We start from the raw sequence: 17,967 nt of genomic DNA on the forward strand, positions 1-17,967 counted from the left end.
CTCATCCCGCAGCTGCAGCAGCTGTGGTTGCCTTTGCCGAATGCGCACGTGACTGAACGGACCTGTATGCCTGCTGGAGCTGGGGCGGGGGAGGAAGAGAAGAGTGCAGTGGGTGGTTGGTGGGGGGGATTAAGGACCAGGCGTGCGTGCCGGTCGGGGCGGGGGACAGAGGAGGCGGAGCCCCGCTCGGCTCAGCTCGGCTCAGCCTTGGCAGCGCGCGCTGCGCCCGGGGGCTGCGGAGGTGAACCTCCCCGCGCTCCGGCCCGCCCGGGGCCAGCCCAGCCAGACGGTCGCGGGGGCAGCTGCAAACGCCTGCTTCTGGGCTCTGTTTACTAGGAAGGCAGAGAGAGCGAGCCGTAGTCCGGGAGGGCAGCACACCCTCGCACACACACACACTCACACACTCACTCGTTCTTGCTCGGCACAGCTGACTCCCCAAACCAGAGAGGAGAAGCGGGCGCGATACACCCCTCCAGCTCTGCAGCCTCGTGGGGCTGAGCCCAAGCCCTTTGTGCGTTCGTTCGCTCGCTCGGGGAAAGGTCGGAGGCTGGTGTCTGCGCCGCCGCCACCCTCTGCCACCATCGCCGCCGCCGTTACCTAATCAGACTGATCCCTGTCCTCGGGTAAGCACGTCTCTCTTTCCTTTTAAACCTGTTCAACGTCGGCTCCGGGAAACAGGTGGAGGAGTCGGGTAGGAGGCAGGCCACATCCCGGTGGGAGGAGAAACCCGAGCCTGAGTCAGGGTCTGGGGCCACGCAGCCTGCAGCCAGTGTCTTGGCAACGCCAGGAAATTACTACTCCACTTACTTATTCTTCCCACCTTGGAGTTTGCTCTCCCCACCCACCCCAGCGTAAGATGTGCTGCCTCTTTGGTTGCCACGGAGACCTGATTAAACATCAGCTTGGGGACTTCTATTCAAAGAACATCTTTTTAAAATGCCCTTCTTTATTGTGACTTTGGCGATAAAATACATTGAGGAGGTGGTGGTGTTAGTCTAGCATTCTTTAATTGGAGTCCTTGTGTGATTATTGAAGTATTTAGACAACATTTTCATTCAACTTTGAGAGGGGATTGCAGGGTATAATTGGTTCAGGGAGGGAGAGGGAGGGATGAGGGGACGATCGCAGAACAGGATTTTTCCACTCACAAAATTTTGAATTGTTAGAAACTAATCTTACTACAAACAATGCTATTTCCATCGTAAGCAAATCCTCATGCTTCATGTCATTTTAGTAAAATCTTGTAATTAGAGGGTGCCGATGAGCTAAAATGAGTGAATACCTTCTTGATGTTAAAAATAAAAAATAATTTGAGCATATTCGTTTTCCTGTATATTATTAATATACATATGTTAATATACATTAATATAATGATGTTATCGATAACACTTTAGATGAGTATTTTTAAGCATATGTACGTACTTATGTATATATATGTGTGTGTACGTTTATATATGTATATATTTTTATATATATATATATGTATATATGCATACTTGGAGCTGGAAAGTTTGAAGTCATCTACTCTCCATTTCACAGATGTGGAAATTGAGGCCCAGAAAAGTGATTTGTCCAAGGCCTCAGAAGTGGCAAAGTGGTATTTCAACTTGAGGTCCTTTAAATCTAGTGTTCTTTCCGAGGAGCTATGCTGTGATGATATAAATAATTATGCTAAACATATTTATATTAATCTTCATTAGACATATATATGCATATGTGTATGTGTAGTATGTGTATCTATCACTATTGCTTTTTCATCTTTATTTAGTTGTTCTTGGATCTTTGGTATTCCTTTGCTCATACTTATGAATACTCCTGGTTTGTTTGTTTGTTTTTTCCCCAACTCCCTTGTTGGTTTCTCTGGCTGTATGATCATTCAAACAGTTTAAATTGGTTCTCCCCCCCCCCCACTGTAATTATATAGCCCAGGCAGAGGTGACTTAGCAGTTGGGGCACATTTAAACATGTGCTCAGAATGCTTTATTTTAGAAATATGAACAAAAATGTTGCCAACTTTTAAATATTCAGATGTCAGAATGAGCACATGTAGTGGTGGGCCCAGAACAAGTAAATTGATGTCAATGAAAACCTTTAGTGTATTGCTTTTCCTTGGAGACTGTAGTAAAGTGAGGATAGAGGAAGCTAGTTATTTATATCTTTTTAGTTTTTTTTAATGGCTTTAATTTTTATGATAGCCTTAAAAGCATGCCCACTAACTCTGGCAAGTGTTTTTGCCTAGGTCTCTTGTTGCCTGAGTTAAAATTTTTCATATTATTGCCTCAGGTGCATATTGATTTGACCTACAATATATGAACTCAGAGGATCAGTACATGATATGAAATTTTATATTTAGTAATTACATTACATTTTGGAAAATTATATGTAATTCCTTCATCAGTGACACTACTTACCTAATAAATACCCAGTGACATACGTTGAAATCAATGTTTATTTTGTATTTTTCTTTGTTCCATTTTTCAGCAAAGCAAAATAAAGGTTTTCTTAGTGCTTTATTAAATTTAAACAGATTATATAAAGATAAGTCCTGTAATCAATACTATTGTTAATAATACAAACAAGCTAAATTAGGAAGCTAAATTATGACTTATGTGAAGCAAGATATAATAAAATGTAATAGAATGCTATTGTGAACAAGGAAAAGCAATTATGGCCAATATAGTCACAGTAATTTGGAGTTTTCTGATTTCTGTTCACTTAAAAATCAGCTATCTTACTACAAATATGCCCTGATTTTAGAAAACTAATATATAAATTTATAATCTGTGTATATTAAGACTTGGTGATTCACTTTACCAATAGAACTTCTTGCTTTTGAAAAGGATGAGTCATAGAGTTCCCTTAAATGCTGGGGTTATCCTAATTCCTTTAAGTGTCCTTTACAAAGATAGCCAGGGGACAAGAAGCCAGTGCAGTGGGAGTAGAGGAGGGGGAAAAGACCATTTGAAGGTCAGCCATTCAGAAATAAACACAAAATTTATCTGAAATTCAGAAAGCAAGTTAAATGAATAAATAATTCCACTTCAAATATTTTGCTTTGTGTGTGACTTTTCAAGAACACATCTATTGCCTTGTTTTTTGAAGTGAGATATGCCTGTATATTAGCAATATTTTTGCATTTCCAGTTGACATTTTCACCTCAGCATTTAAAGCTCAATATAACAAAAAAGTCATCATATTTCTCCCTATACTTGCTCTTCCTCCTATGTTTCCTGTTTCTTCTAGTGATACCAACATTCTCTCAATCACCCAGGCTTATAACTTAGTTGTTATCTTGGGCTTTATTTTCTTCAATACTCACTGTGTATGTGATAGTTTTTCAGTCAAGTCCTATTGATTCTGTGCCCGTTATTGCTCAGATTTACCCCCATGTTTTTATTTCTGCTAGCCCAATTGAGGTCTTCACTACTTCTAGCTTGAACAATTACAGTAGTCTTGTAGATTGTAGGAACGAAGATTTAGAGCTAGAAGTGACCTTAGAGGTTAGACTTAGAGGTTACAGGTTCATCTCCCTCTTTTTATAGATGAAGAAACAGTGAGGTTAGGTGATTTGCCCAGGCTCATACAGCTAGTAAATGTCTGAGGTAGTATTTGAACTTGGTTCTAACTATCTTCGACAAGCAATTTAACATTTCTGGACCGACCTTAGTTTCTACATCTAGAAAATGTTGACCTTAGAAGGTCTCTTCCAGCTCTAAGTCCTCTTCATGAATTTTGGCTTAAGTGACTGGAATATATTATTTTAAAAATATCAATCAATTCTTAGTGATGAATATGACTATCAGCTTTGTGGATTATGTAAGGGAATTGGTTGACCATCTTACAATTAGTTGCTCCTGTAATTGGATATCTCAAGAGTCTGACAACAAGGGTATATTGAAAGGGTTATTTTATTCCATCTATCTCTGACTTTGCACAGCTGGGGTGAATAATATGTGTATGTATGCATGTGTGTGTACATGCACACACGTGTGTATATCTCTGTCTGTCTATCTATCTGCATGTGTATATGTTTCCCTCTTTCTCTTTGCCTGTCCTCCAGGGTGAGACAAACCACTTTAAGATTATTTTCTAGTTTATATTATCTCTACCTCTTCACCTCTCCATTAGTATGGATAATCAAGAGCTCTCTTGTGAGAGCTTGTTTAAAGCCAGACACAAAACATTAGATTCTCTTAAGGTTTTCAGAATGTCTTAATACCGTGGAGCATTGGCTACTCTTAGCTTCCATGGCATCTAGAGTTTTGAGTTTTTCTGATTATTGGTCTAAGTTCAAAATTCTTTTTTTCTTAAAATAAGTTTTTTTAAAAATGACTATTATTACTACTATGTACTAGGATAAGTCCTGTTATATGTCTAATGGACTGAACTAGGAGCCAAGAAGTTTGTTTGATTTCTAGCCCTTACAGGGCCTTTTTAGAAATCATTCCTCACAGGTCTGTTTTTCCAGATGAGGTGATTGAATTTATTGTTTTTGCTGTCCAATAATTTGGTTATTGTGAGAATGAATAAGTTAATATAGTAGCTTTGATATCCAGGCAGGAAAATGCCATATGATTATTAGTTCTAGTAAAACATGAAGTTATTATGCAGTCATAACTGTACAGAGCAGTCAGCCAACATGAAGCAACATTTTGGTCAATATAATTTTTAATATTAAATTTGACCTGTTAGATGTCAATAGTATCACTCATCATTTAAACCACAAATGCTAATCAGCTTGACTATGGTACTTCAAATATAATTATCACTTAGTGAATTGTTGCTTTGTGAATTAAACACATTGACCCTGGACTTTTCTATCTCTGGCTGATTGGTCATGGATAGGTTGTCCTGAGAGAGACCAGGAGTTGATAATGGATGGGAACAACTGTTTTTGTCAGCGATTCCTTTCTTAAGCAGGATTTTGTATTAGCCCTACTGCTTTCTTAGTTGAAAATTTCTTGGTATAATGGTAGGGGCAGGATAGTGGATAGAGAGGTGGCCTTGGAGCTAGAAAGACCTGGGCTTAAGGCCTGCCTCTGACACAATCTAGCTATTAGATTCTGAACAAGGCATTGAACTTCTTCAATACCCTAGGAAACTTTCTAAGACTGTAATTGTAGAGAAACTGCATTTGTAGAAGGAATTTTGTTACCTTGGGTTTCCTTATGGTCTAGTGACTTCAAGGGTGGAAAAAAATACAGTTGTAAAAAACATAAACATCATATCCTTTCTGCAAAGCATAATCCTAATTTCTGAACTTTAATCCTAATTTCTGAACTTTCCCAAGATTCTTCATTGTACTTGCGACAATAAAAGACTATTTAGGAATTTCAGAATTGAGTGAAAGTGCAGACTTAGAGTTTACTCAGTTTTTTGGGTTTATGTTTTATTGAGACAGAGGATAAGAAATGCAGAGGAAGTCTGTGGTATAGAGAGTTGCCAGTGTCAAATTCTCAAATGAATCTGTGAGCTTGTTGATATGAGCATTTCTTCCAAGAACGCAGCTCTTACACTGTGCCTGCTTTTGTGATACTCCTTCCATGTGGCCCAGTGTTATAGGTGGGGGTCCTCACCTTCTTCTAAAATTATTGGGCTACCAGTGGAATATGTGGGCTTTCCATCATTTATCTCTTGTTCTTGCCAAATGACCAGTCCATCTTCTTTTTTCAATCATGCATTTCTTTAATGACATCCTTTATATTACTGCTTTCCTTTTTTGTGATATGCTGCTGCCTGATTATACAGGGCCACATTTACCTTAGAGTCATACTCATTTTCTTTCTTAAGACACTTTTGACTTAGTTGAACGGGAAGATTGTTGTTATTAAAAAGATGCTCCTTCCCCCTACCGAGAGAGAAGGTTGAGGTCATTAAAAGAATTATGCAGTTTTCCAAAGGCAATCCAGCCAGCTCTCCTCTTCCTGGTCAATTCTGGGCCCCATTCATTGTTCATTTGCAGTGTTTGTCTTTAGATTGTTATTCTTCAGTGTGAGAAGAGTGATGTAAAAGGAAGAATTGCCAGGCTGAAAAATTCATCACCTAGGCTTACCTTAGTGATGAACCTTGCTGTACTTAAGTGGAGTGGTCCTCAAACAGCATACAAAGGCCATCACTGGGACCTTGCCAAGATTTTATGACTTGGTAGGACTGTCAGAATGTATGCTGAGTTGACCTCATATCTACTGCATCTACTTATATAAATTGATGTACAATAGTAAGAGGAGGCAGTATAATAGTAAAAAGTACACGGGACTTGTCTGGGTTTGAATCCCAGTTTAGCTATTTTGAGGGTAGCTAGGTGGTGCAGTGGATCGAGTGCCAGGCCTGGAGTCAGGAAGACCTGAGTTCAAGTGCAGCCTCAGACACTTACTAGCTCAGACACTTGCTGTACCCCAAATGGGGTCACGAAGAGTCAGACATGACTGAAAACAACTGAAAAACAACAGTTAGCTATTTTATTAGAGACAAGTCACCTAGCCTCTCCACCTCGTTTTCTCATCTGGAAAATGAAGGAGTTAGATTAGATCATTGCTAAAGTTGCTTCCAACTCTGTCTCCTGTGATTCTACAAATAGAATGAAAGTCTGAAAACTTAATAGGTTTCTTTTCTTAAAATGGTAAGAAAAGTTTATAATAAAGAGTTTGCGAGTAAGCATGGTGTGTGTGTATATATATGTATAAGATTATGTCTTATAAACTTTGTGATAAAGAGAATATGATGATAAGTGAAGGAATGAAAACAAAACTCCAAAGGTAATTTCTTATTTTTATTTATTGAATATTTATATCTGATTTATTTCTAGAACTTGAAATGGCTTACATAATTTAAATAGAAAACAAAATGGGATGATTAACAGTTTTTTTTAAAGTAATGAAACAAAACACAATAATGAAACAGTTAAAAGGAGCAGAAAAATAGATATTACCAGGGTTATCTTATTAGGGAATGAGTTTCACATACCTTTTACCAGGTGTCTAGAGAAAGGTTTGATTTCACTTCTGCATTTTATAATTTAAGGGATCTTGGCAGATAGAGATATTTCTAAGTATGAGAGTGATGAAAAAGAATGATTCCTTTAATCTTCTCCTCCATGAATATACTTTTATCTTGTTCTATGGTTAATGGCTGTATCTTCTTCATATGTAGCCTTTTGTGGTGCTCTCTTCCTTGGGTTTTGCAGCCTGGCTCTGGTTTTTTCAAGGTCAGGTCTCTTGGCTGCTGTTGTATCTGTCAGTTTGCCAATGGATTCTGCAAAAGACTCTTCAAAAATAGGAGCCTTATCTTTTGTTTAATTCTGTGATATTTCATAATACTTCCCTTCAGATACTCCACCTTCTATCCAGACTGATCTGCTATTTCCTGAATTCACCATGCCCCAGTCCCTGTGCTTCTTCATCTGCTGTTCCTGATGCTCAGAAGGCATTATTTCCTTGCTACCCACCACTTCTTAGAATGCTCACGTTTTCAGTGTTTCAGGAATTAACTATTGGAAGCTTTTCTTGATGCCCCTCAATTGTTCATACTCTGCCACTCTTCAAATTATTTCATAAGTGTAACTTATTTGTGTACATGTCATATTCTCTTAGTAGAATGTAAGCTTCCTGAGGGTGGGGATCGTTTAATTTTTGTCTTCATATCCTCAGTACCTAGTACAGTGCCTTCCATGTAGTAGGTGCTTAATAAATATTTTTTGAATTTGAAAGTACAAGCTATGTTCATCTTGAAGAAGATTCAGAGGAGGCATGTTAACTGGCTTTAAGTATTTGAAGCACTTCCATGTGGAAGAGATACTTGGATTATTCTGCTTCGCCCTAGACCAGGAATTCTTACCCTTTTTTGGGTAATGGGCCCTTTCGGCAGTGTAGGGAAGCCTAGAGACCCCTTCTCAAAATAATGTTTCCAAATGAATAAAATACATAGGACTACAAAGGGGACTAATTATGTAGAAATACAGTTATGAAAATATTTTTAAAGATTCATGGATGCCAGTTTAAGAACCCCTTACCCTAGAGGATAGAACTGAAATTTGTGGGTGGAAGTAGTAGAAAAACAGATTTAAGATTAATGTATAGAAAACTTCTAGCAATGAAAGTGGTCCAAAGGTGGGATAGACTGCCCTAAAAGGTTGCTAGTGGATACCCTAACCCTGGAGTCTTCAGACTTTGTTGATTGAAGCTGCTTCAACTTGTTAATACTTTATTAGGACAACTCTAGGATACATGACTTAGGCCAGTGGACCCCTAGATTTTTAGGTCAAGGGGAATGTCATAGAAAAGGTATATCATGGTTTCAGTAAACAATCAGTAAAGTCTTTTATGATATCTTTATGGAAAGGCCATAAAAAAAGGAGAATAGGACAGTTGGATGGATTTATCACTTTTTGAGAAATCTTTTGCCAGGAGCATTGATTAATGAATTGATGTTAGCATAGCATGAGATCTCCAGTGATGCACCATTGTGCTGTCTCATTGGGAACCTCTTAATTTCAAAAATTTTTTATCAAGGACTTATATGAATACATGATTATCAAATTGGCATATGGTTCACAGCTGGAAAGCATAGCTAACAACGTTTGAATTATTTTTGACAGGGTACAACATTAGGATGAAATTAACGGGATGGAAACTTAATAGGTATAAATGCAAAATCCTGTACTATGCCAGGGTAGGGCCAAGAGATCTAACTCACTGGCACAACATGTAACCTAAGAGTTTTAGTTGACTATAGACTCAATGTGAACCAATGAAGTAACTGCCAAAGATTGATATTTGCCTTAGGCTGAATTAATAGAGCATAGTGCCCACATAAGAGGTGACATTCCCTCTATACTCTTCACTGGTAAAACCAAATTTGATGTATCGTGTTTGGTACTAGGAAGTACACTGTAAGAGGTATGCTGACAACCTAGAGTGGTTCCAGAGAAGAGTAACCAGGGTGGAAACAGTGTCATACAGAATGATTGGAGGAACTGGAGAAACTTAATATGGAAAAAAGATTTAGAAGTTATATGATAGTTGTCTTTAAAATTTTGAAGAACTGTCATGTAGAGAAGAAATTGGACCAGTGATTTAGTTAATATTTTTATGATTTGTATTTCAATATAACTGACTTCCTTTGTAATCCTATGTGTGTTATTTTATTCATTTAAAAACATTATTCTGAGAAGGGATCCACAGGCTTCATCAGAATGCCAAAAGGGGTCCGTAACAAAAAAGGTTAAGAGTCCCTGGATTAAACAAGTTCTGTCTTGTTTCAGAGGGGAGATTTTAAGATCAAAGAGTGCAGATTCAGAGATTTTCATTAGAGAGGCAGTGCAGAGGCAGATTAGAGCCTTGCACTTGGAGTTGGGAATACCTGGATTCAGTCCCTATCCTAGGCATTTACAAGTTTTATGTTACTGGGCAAGTCACTTAATATCTTTGGACCTCAGTTTCTTCAGGTTGAACTCTCTAAGGTCTCTTCCAATTTGAAATCTTTGACCCTATAATTCAATTCCAGGAAGAATCTTTTAGTAATTAGAAGTGTTAAAAACAACTGAAATGGGCTACCACATAGTTGTGAGTTCTCTGTCACTGGTAGTATTCAAAGTGAGATTGGATCACCAACTTTTTGGAATGTTGAAGAGATTTCTGAATGCAGTGTATATGTTGGGGGACGGGGGAGGTGGGTGAGAGAGAAAGAGGGAGGGGGAAAAGAATAGGCTCCTTTCTGAGTCTACAATTCTGTGATTATTTTCAGGGGTCTGACATTTGTAGTGAGAAGTGATTGTTAAATCTTTAATATGAGTATTTACACCTTGGAAACCTGCAAATGCCACGGATCAGGGCTTTACTTATTGTTTTATTAATTGTATAGACTTAAAAGTGATGGAGAAACATCCAGAGAAAGAACTATGGAGTCTGAATGCAGATTGAAGCATACTATTTTCACTTTTTTTTTTTTGGTATGGCGTTCCCCTTTTGTTCTGTTTCTTCTTTTACAACATATCTAATGTGGAAATATGTTTACATGATTGCACATGTATAAGCGATATCAGATTGCTTGCCGTCTTGGGGAGGGGGGAATGGGAGGGAGGGAGAAAAAAATTTGAAACTCAATCCTACAAAAAATGAATGTTGCACACAACCTTTACATGTAATTGGAGAAATAAAATACTATTTACCAAAAATTTTTTTAAAAAATCTGATGGAGGAAATGTTAAAAATGCAAACTAAATTTAAAAGTGTGTCATGGGCACATTTTTTTTTCTCAGTCAGTTGTTAAACATTTACCAAAATACCCCATGTCATTTGATCCTATGTACATCCAGGATGACACTGCTATTAATTAATGCATTTTGTGCGTGACTAACTGGTGTAGCTACCAGTAAAGTCATTTAAACTTTTGGTTTGCACTGGAAAGTTATGTTGTCAGCAAATGTGTGAGAGTAAAATCCTTTTCCAAAATTGGGGTATAGGTGGGATTGGACAAAAGTTTGGTTGTTAGAATTTTTTAAATATGGAAAAATGGAAGGCATTGTGCAGAGGTTAATTGTCTTTTTTTTTTCCACTTTAAGTTAAATAAATGGTTTCTCTTAGCATGGTCTCTCCTTTGTCTCCTCCTCATACTTCTCTGTAGACACTGATGACCTCTTCTAGCCCCACCTCTACTATGCACTCTACTTTGCTACTCTTTTATTTTCTTGCTTTTTGGCTAGGCAATGGGGTTAAGTGACTTGTCCAGGGTCACACGGCTAGTAAGTGTTATGTGTCTGAGGCCAAATTTGAACTCGGGTCCTCCTGACTCCAAGAATGGAGCGCTATCCACTGTGCCACCTACTGCCCCTACTTTGTTTCTCTTTGCCCCTTTTGAGGTATGACAGTTTTGCCGTATTTCTAAATTACTTTTCTCCAGTTAGTCGTTCTCATAGATGATTTTATATCTTTCTCTAATTGGGAAAGTAGACATTTGGAACTTATCTCAGACCATCTTGCTCTCCATCTTAGTGATTTTCATGTTGAATGCTTTTTGTTTACTGTATTATCTGGAGTTTAGCCAGTTCCAAGTGATGGATGTACCCTGTTATTCCCCATAGGTGATAATAGTCATGAACCATTTGCAGATTTAATCTCAGAGTTTGTTATGTTTGCTTTTCTCTGTCATGTTTGTTTTATGCATGTTAAAATATCTAACTTGTTATAAGCACTTGATATTAGACCTACGGTGAAATTATCTAAAAACTGTTAATAAAGGGGCAGCTTGCAAACTTGAATAGAAACTATTAGATCAACACGAAGTTTTCTTTGATAATCATGGCTTTGCCTCAGGCACCATTTTTTTCAATTCCAAGGCTAAAATTAATGACAAAAGAAATTTATTTTCAAATGAAGTAAGAGAAAACCCTTGTTGTTATAGGTTCATAGGATCTAGAACTGGGAGGGATCGTAGGATCATAAAGCTAGAACTTAGGTGGAGCTCAGAGGCCATCGGGTCTGAAATAAGTAAATGTAATAGGGATCTGTAATTTCATCAGTGATAAAATGACTTGAATGGGCAGTCCAGGTTGGCCAGAAGAATAGAAAAGTGAGGCTTTTTTTTTTTATATTAAAGCCATAGGTCAAACAGTGAGCATCAAAGAGAAATCAAATGGCATCATGATCTAAACATAAGAGTTGAGTTCACAAGTCAGTGAATGTCATAAAATCATAGATTTATAGCCAGAAGAGACCTTATAAGTCAGCAAGTCTAACCAGTCCCCGATTGGCATTGAAAAATACCATTCACTCAACTGTGTCTGCAGACCAAGGTGCCTAGTGGATAGTGGATCATCCTTACAATCAGGAAGATTTGAGTTCAAGCCTGTCTTCTGATTACAAGATAGCTCTGTGACCATAGGAAGTCACTTATCCTCTTTGAATCTTACGCAAGCCTTTTCATCTATAAATTTCAGAGAAATAGTCTGATTTACATCAGTGCCAAGAATTTTCACACAGATTCCCCATACTGATGAAATCCAAGGACAAGATATCTTCTCTTCCCAATAGGTTAGAAAGAAATGGAAACTTAGCCAATGTCATCTGCTCCTAGAGTTACGACCTTTTCCAACTGAGAGTCATACCTCTTTTCATCTTTATATTCATTGTCCCCTAATCCATTAAAATACAGTAGAGAACGCTAACATGGTGAAGACATTACATTTTCTTATCAGGGTGAAAAACTTTATCTTACGTATTATGAGAAAAGTGATGCTGTTCTTATTCCTGTGTACAGTCCCGCTAAATTAGCAATTTGTTACTACATAATTGGGTTTTACCCTCAGAATGTATGCTTTTAATGTAAAATAATACTAGATCTGTACTCCTTGCTTCTCCCTCACTCTCACCTTTTCTGTCACTTTCCCATCAGAGGGAAAGTTATTATTTAATAAAAAAAATATTTCTAATTGAGGTAACCAAATGAATTGGACACTTGATACTGATTTTATAATTGCTACAATATTCTTGACTTTGCTTCACAGTGTACTATTTTTCCTGAAAGCAGGCTACTGTTTAGTGGTCTAGTGTTTAAAAATGTTCTTCCTATGACAGGGCTTTCTTGTACATAGAATCAAATTATTCTGAGACTGTGAAATTTTTCACCAGTCATTCCTATACTAACACCATAGAGGAAATACAGCTATGGAATTGTAATCAGGAGTCTTAAGAAAATGTTGTAATGAAGTTTGCCTTTTGTAAGTTCTCAGAAATATTATTTGTCTGTAATCTTGTTTCTTTTTATCTTCTTTTAGGTGCTTAGGGCTAAATGTGTACCCATCCAGAGCTATGTACTATCACTTTTTGAAGGCTATTGCTAATCATTGGTAGAGATGGTTTGAAAAACTGGTTTGTAATGTCTTGGTCTTTCTTCGTGCCCCTGGAAGTATGTAAAGAGCTGGATTTAGAGTCAGGACCTAATTTCAGATTCAAGCTTTATCACTTACTGCTTGTGTGACCTTGGCCAAGTAATTTAACTTTGGGTCTTAGTGTCCTCATCTGTAAAATGAAGGGGAGTGGTTAGACTTGATGACTTACAAAGTCTCTTCTGGCAGTGAATCTTGGATTCTTTGATTCTATGACCTTCATTGACTTGTGATCACAACCTTTATGTTCAGATCCTGGTGCCATTCTGACCGTATCTTTGATACCCACTTTTTGCCCTATGGCTTTAATCCAAAAAAGTTGCCCAACTTTTCACTGCTGTAGACCAAGCTGGATTGCCCATTCCATTCATTTCCAAGAAGATTACAGCCATGCTATATATTCTTTTAACTTGTGTTTCATTTCATTGCATTCCTTGTTGTTCTGTGTTGCCTATATGTTTGTTGCATTTCAGAATACCATCTCCATATATCCTGTTGTTCCCCAGCTGCCCTTATTTGTTATGGCAAATGTCCTTATAAGGAGCATTCTTCTTAGGGATAGAAGAGTAGAATAAGTTGGTACCATAATTGTCACCCTCACATAATTGTCGCACCCTGTTTTTTAGTCCACAGATTGGTGTATAACCTTTCATCATGTAATTGCATGGTATAGTTCTGTTTGTTGAGCTGCTTAAAAGGTAAATAGTAGCAATTATTCATCAGTGGTATATAAATATGCATTTATATCTCATGCATTGTGAGCCTAGAGTTATCGTCACACCGTGTTGTCAGTATATTTCCAAAAGCCAACTTGCATGGCTTGTTTAGAGCACTGCAGTACTGATGGTATTGTCACTCAATCCAATGAAGGGCTGTAGGTGCAAGGGGGGCAAGCGGGTAGGTGTAAGCGAGTAAGTCATGTGATATGATAAGACTTGCATCTTCCCATGCTAGCTAAACTGTACAGTTTGTCTGCCAGCGAACAGCTTAGTAACAAGTGACTTTTAAGTAATACTGGCACAATTAAAAAAAAAAGTCTTCACATAATGGTCATACCTCGCTTTTTGGCAAAAAATTTGGCATAAAATCTGTGACTATTACGCAGTGAAATATAGTATATGGTTTTAGGCTAAAGCTAGGATATAGGTTATCACTACCTACCTAGGTGCCCTAGGGACACAAGCACTCTCTTTCTTTCTCTCTCTCTCTCTCTCTCTTCCTCTTCCATTGATACTACTTTTGGTGACCTGTCCTAGAGGACTGCTGTCCCTCTCCTGTCCCCCATACAGAATAGAGATACACCCAGAAGCCCTATCATACCAATGCCACCATAGATTGAACCTTGGTTTTTTGTGCTTTTCCCACAAAGTCTTTTTTTTTTTTGTAGATTGCTCTATATTGGCCACTGCAAAATTGGTAGAAGCCCCCATGATAGTCAGTAGTATATGATCTATTTTTGTGTTTCTGCTTCCTTATCCCACTACACTGTCTTCCTTTTTGTATTAATGGTATCCAATATAGCGGAGTTTGACCATAGCAAGATTTACTTCATCATTGGTATTCAGGACTTTTGAAGGAATGGGGACAGATGAAGGGAGTAAGGAAATTTTTTTTTTTGCTCATAAAGCTACTCTAGAAAACAGTGCCATCTTTTGTGGGATTGCATCTCCCAGTCCTCTAAAACACAGGTCCTCACCCTTTAAGTGATGAGAGGCTATCCTCTTGAAATTGTTCTTGGGCTCTAATCTCTCTTTGTCAGGACTATTGCAGTAGCTTTCTAATTGGTCTCCAGTCTACCATCCACTTAGCTGCCAAGGTGATTTTTCTAAAGTTTAGGTATGACTATAACTCTGCTGAGCCCCACTAGCTACCTGTTACCTCCGTGATCAAATATAAAGACCTTGGTTTGGCCTTTAAAGCTCCTCATAAACTGGCCCCTTCTTTTTCTGTTTCACTCCCCTTCACACACTATTATCTAGAAAAGCTGGCCTATTTAGAATCCTTTGAACAGAACACCTCTTCTCCTCTCTTTGCTTTTGAGCTGGCTGTCCCCCAATGCTCTGCTCCTTCATCTTTGCCTCTTAGTTCCCCTGGGTTCCTTTGAGAATAAGCTCAAATCCCATCTTTTGTGGAGACCTGTCCAGTTGCCTTACATCCCTTACCCCTCCCCCCCATGCCTTCCTTTCTCAGATTAGCAGCTATCTTCTCTGTATATATTTTGTATGTACTTAGTTATTTACATGCTGTCTTGTAAGCTCTTTGTGGGCAGAAACTGTTTTTGCCTTTCTTTATATTGCCAGAGCTTGGCTTAGCACAGTGCCTGGCAGATAGGAGATACCAAATAAATGTTTGTTGACTGGCTATAATACTGATGGTTTGTCACAAGCAGCCACCAGTATTATTTCTGGGGAGATTTAGGGAGCTTCTATTTTGAAAGGCAGGGCATGCTGGCAGGTCCCAGCCATGTTGCCCTAGTTGTGCCTGATCAGCAAAATCTATGGGACAGATGTGTGTCAGTGACTGAATCCCTCAATCTACTTTTAAGGATTGCCAGCTATGGGGTGTGTGGGTGTGATCTAAAGACTTTCATTCTGGGCTAGGGCTTAATGTCAGCCTCCAAAAAGCCTGACTCCCTTTCTTAATTCGGCCATTCCCCTCCCCTCCCACATTTCCTTTTATTTTTCCAATCACCTTTGCAAAGGATAGCAAAAAAAGTCAAGTCTAAGGTCAATTTTTTTTTATTCATTCATTCAACAAATATTTATTAAGTTGTGAGTAAAATGTATGCGTTTATACAATGCCATCAGTTCTGTCATAACCAAGATCCTTTCTAGCTGTTAGCTGATTTTTGGTTCCTACTGTTGGTGCTTCAACAATAATAGATTTCCAAAGCAGGGTTTTGGTTGAGAAGATGCAATTGTTTGGAGATATAGCTTTTTTGTTTGCTTCTTTTGTGAAGCCTTCTATGGCTCACAGGTTTGAATTGGCTTTTCAGAATCAATACTCTGTCCTTACTGAGACTCAGGGAAGGTACAGCTCCGGTGTGAGGGTTTTTAGCTGTGCTCTGGATTCCTGTTTTAGCGATAGGTGTGTGGATTCTTCTTCTGTGATTAGCTTTAGTTCCATTTACAATCAATAGGGAGTTTGGGGGTGAATTTTAGGGAAGGGATTTTTCCAATCTGAAAACACTACCGCCATGAAGCATTACCATCAGGCTTAGGTATTGTGCAAATACTCAGTTGACATGTGTGTGCGCACGAGTGTGTATATGTGTGTGTACAAGAAAGCTTGCAATTAGGAAGCTTGCAGGGTTGATAAGTGTGCTTTTAACACTTACAGAAATGACCAGGATCACAGATGGTGAGGTTGATTATTAGAAATACAATTTAGAGGAGCTCTTTTGAAGTTTCAGCTTGTGTGTATTTTAGCTATTATTATTAAAAGGAGTATATCAGTTTCTATGACATTGGCTTGGTTGCTGGTCAGCTGAATCCATATTCCCAGTAAGTTTTTACTTCCTAGCTGTGTTTTTCATCCTGTTTTAACAACTACCTCAATATTAAATGAAAAGTTACATGATTATGGTAAAGAATTGGACTTGCTTTACTAAATGCCTTTTTCTCTACCATATCAGATGAAGAGCTTCATGTATCTCTTCGATAAATGAATGAATGAATGAACAAAGCATTTGTTAAGTGCTTGCTGTGTACAAAGGAGGGGGATCAGAGTGGATACAGATAGAACAGTAAGACAATTTTTGCTTTCAAGGAGCAAATGAAAGAAGAATCGCAAGTTAAAATTGCAAAGAGACTAGGACAGCACACATAAACAACTTATTGCTGATCCAGGGGAAAGATGGCTGTAGAGTGAAGCTTTGACAAATGACAGCGTTTTTCACAGGGAAACTACATTTACCATCAGATGGTCGTGATGTCACAGCCATCATTAGGTGGTTAGCATTTGGTCAGACTCTGCCAAAATCATCTGCTAGGCCATCTGCTCTCATTTGTGGGAAGTAATGGCCATAGTCACAGCTGCTGACTGGGATGGTCTTCCTAGCATGGGTGTTGTTGATAATGACTGCATGGGGAGGTCAAGTGGTCAGATTTACAGAATAAATAAAAAGGGAGTCAAACAGATACAGGCATGCAAGCAAAAAATGATTCTTATTTATATAATGAAGTCAGGATGAATTTGATTTCACTCACTGCTCGGGAATTTAATCTTTTTTACATTCATCACCATGCACAGAACTTCCTTTTGAAAAAGAGCATTTATCAAGCAGCTGCCTTGACTGTGCCTTTCTTTGGGGCACTGTTTTCATTCTGCATTAGTACCTGCATTATTCTTTTAAGATAATATTTTAAAAATTATCATTTCCCATTACCCCTCCTCCAAATAGAACTCTTCTTTTTTTTTAAACAAAAACAAGCAAAAAATTGACATGTCAACCGTATCTGCCAGTATTACAGCATTCACCTGAATTTGATTATGGTAATAATCTGAATTGTGTCCTTCAGTGTTTTTTACATTAATGGTGTCAAATAGAAATGACAATTGACATTGACTTAGAAAACCACAAATTAACATTATCTATGTTGTATTGTATTTTTATTTATTTTGTTAAATATTTCCCAATTACGTTTTAATCTGGCTCAAGTTTCATTCTAGAGTGTTGTATTGTATCTGTATATTTGACACCTCTGCTTTACATGATTGTTGTCATTGAGTACATTGTTCTTTTGCACTTTTATTTTCTTTGTGGGTCCAAAGTCTTCATTAGAATATTCTCAGACAGGGATTTTTACTATCCTTTATATTAGATCGAACGGCTTATTTCTGCCCTGATTTAAATCCTACTTTAGGATTAATCATGGTACTTTGGTTTAGTTGATTTTTCCCATAGGTAGCAGGGACCAACAATTTGGGCTTCTCCATATAAAAGGGAATAGTGCTATCAGAGAGAAAATTTACAAGTTATTTTAAAACAAATTAATAGAAAAATAATCATGATGGAATTAGAATAAAAAGAAAATGCTAAGAAATAAGATTTTTAAACAGAATGAAAACTAAGCACATTTAGAATA

General features: G+C 37.9%; 1 protein-coding gene across 2 annotated transcripts in view; it reads left to right on the top strand.

Moving 5' to 3' along the window:
• The first annotated feature begins 471 nt into the window (after positions 1-471).
• Positions 472-17,967, top strand: part of KLHL32 (kelch like family member 32) — a 294,695-nt gene continuing 277,199 nt past the window's right edge. For both annotated transcript variants that reach the window (XM_027855902.1, XM_027855910.1), the window contains exon 1: positions 472-623. The gene's annotated coding sequence lies outside the window, so the exon portion shown is untranslated. The remainder of the gene's footprint in view (positions 624-17,967) is intronic.

Source organism: Vombatus ursinus, unplaced genomic scaffold (assembly GCF_900497805.2).
Source record: "Vombatus ursinus unplaced genomic scaffold, bare-nosed wombat genome assembly UNPS02000582.1, whole genome shotgun sequence".
Taxonomy (NCBI): domain Eukaryota; kingdom Metazoa; phylum Chordata; class Mammalia; order Diprotodontia; family Vombatidae; genus Vombatus; species Vombatus ursinus.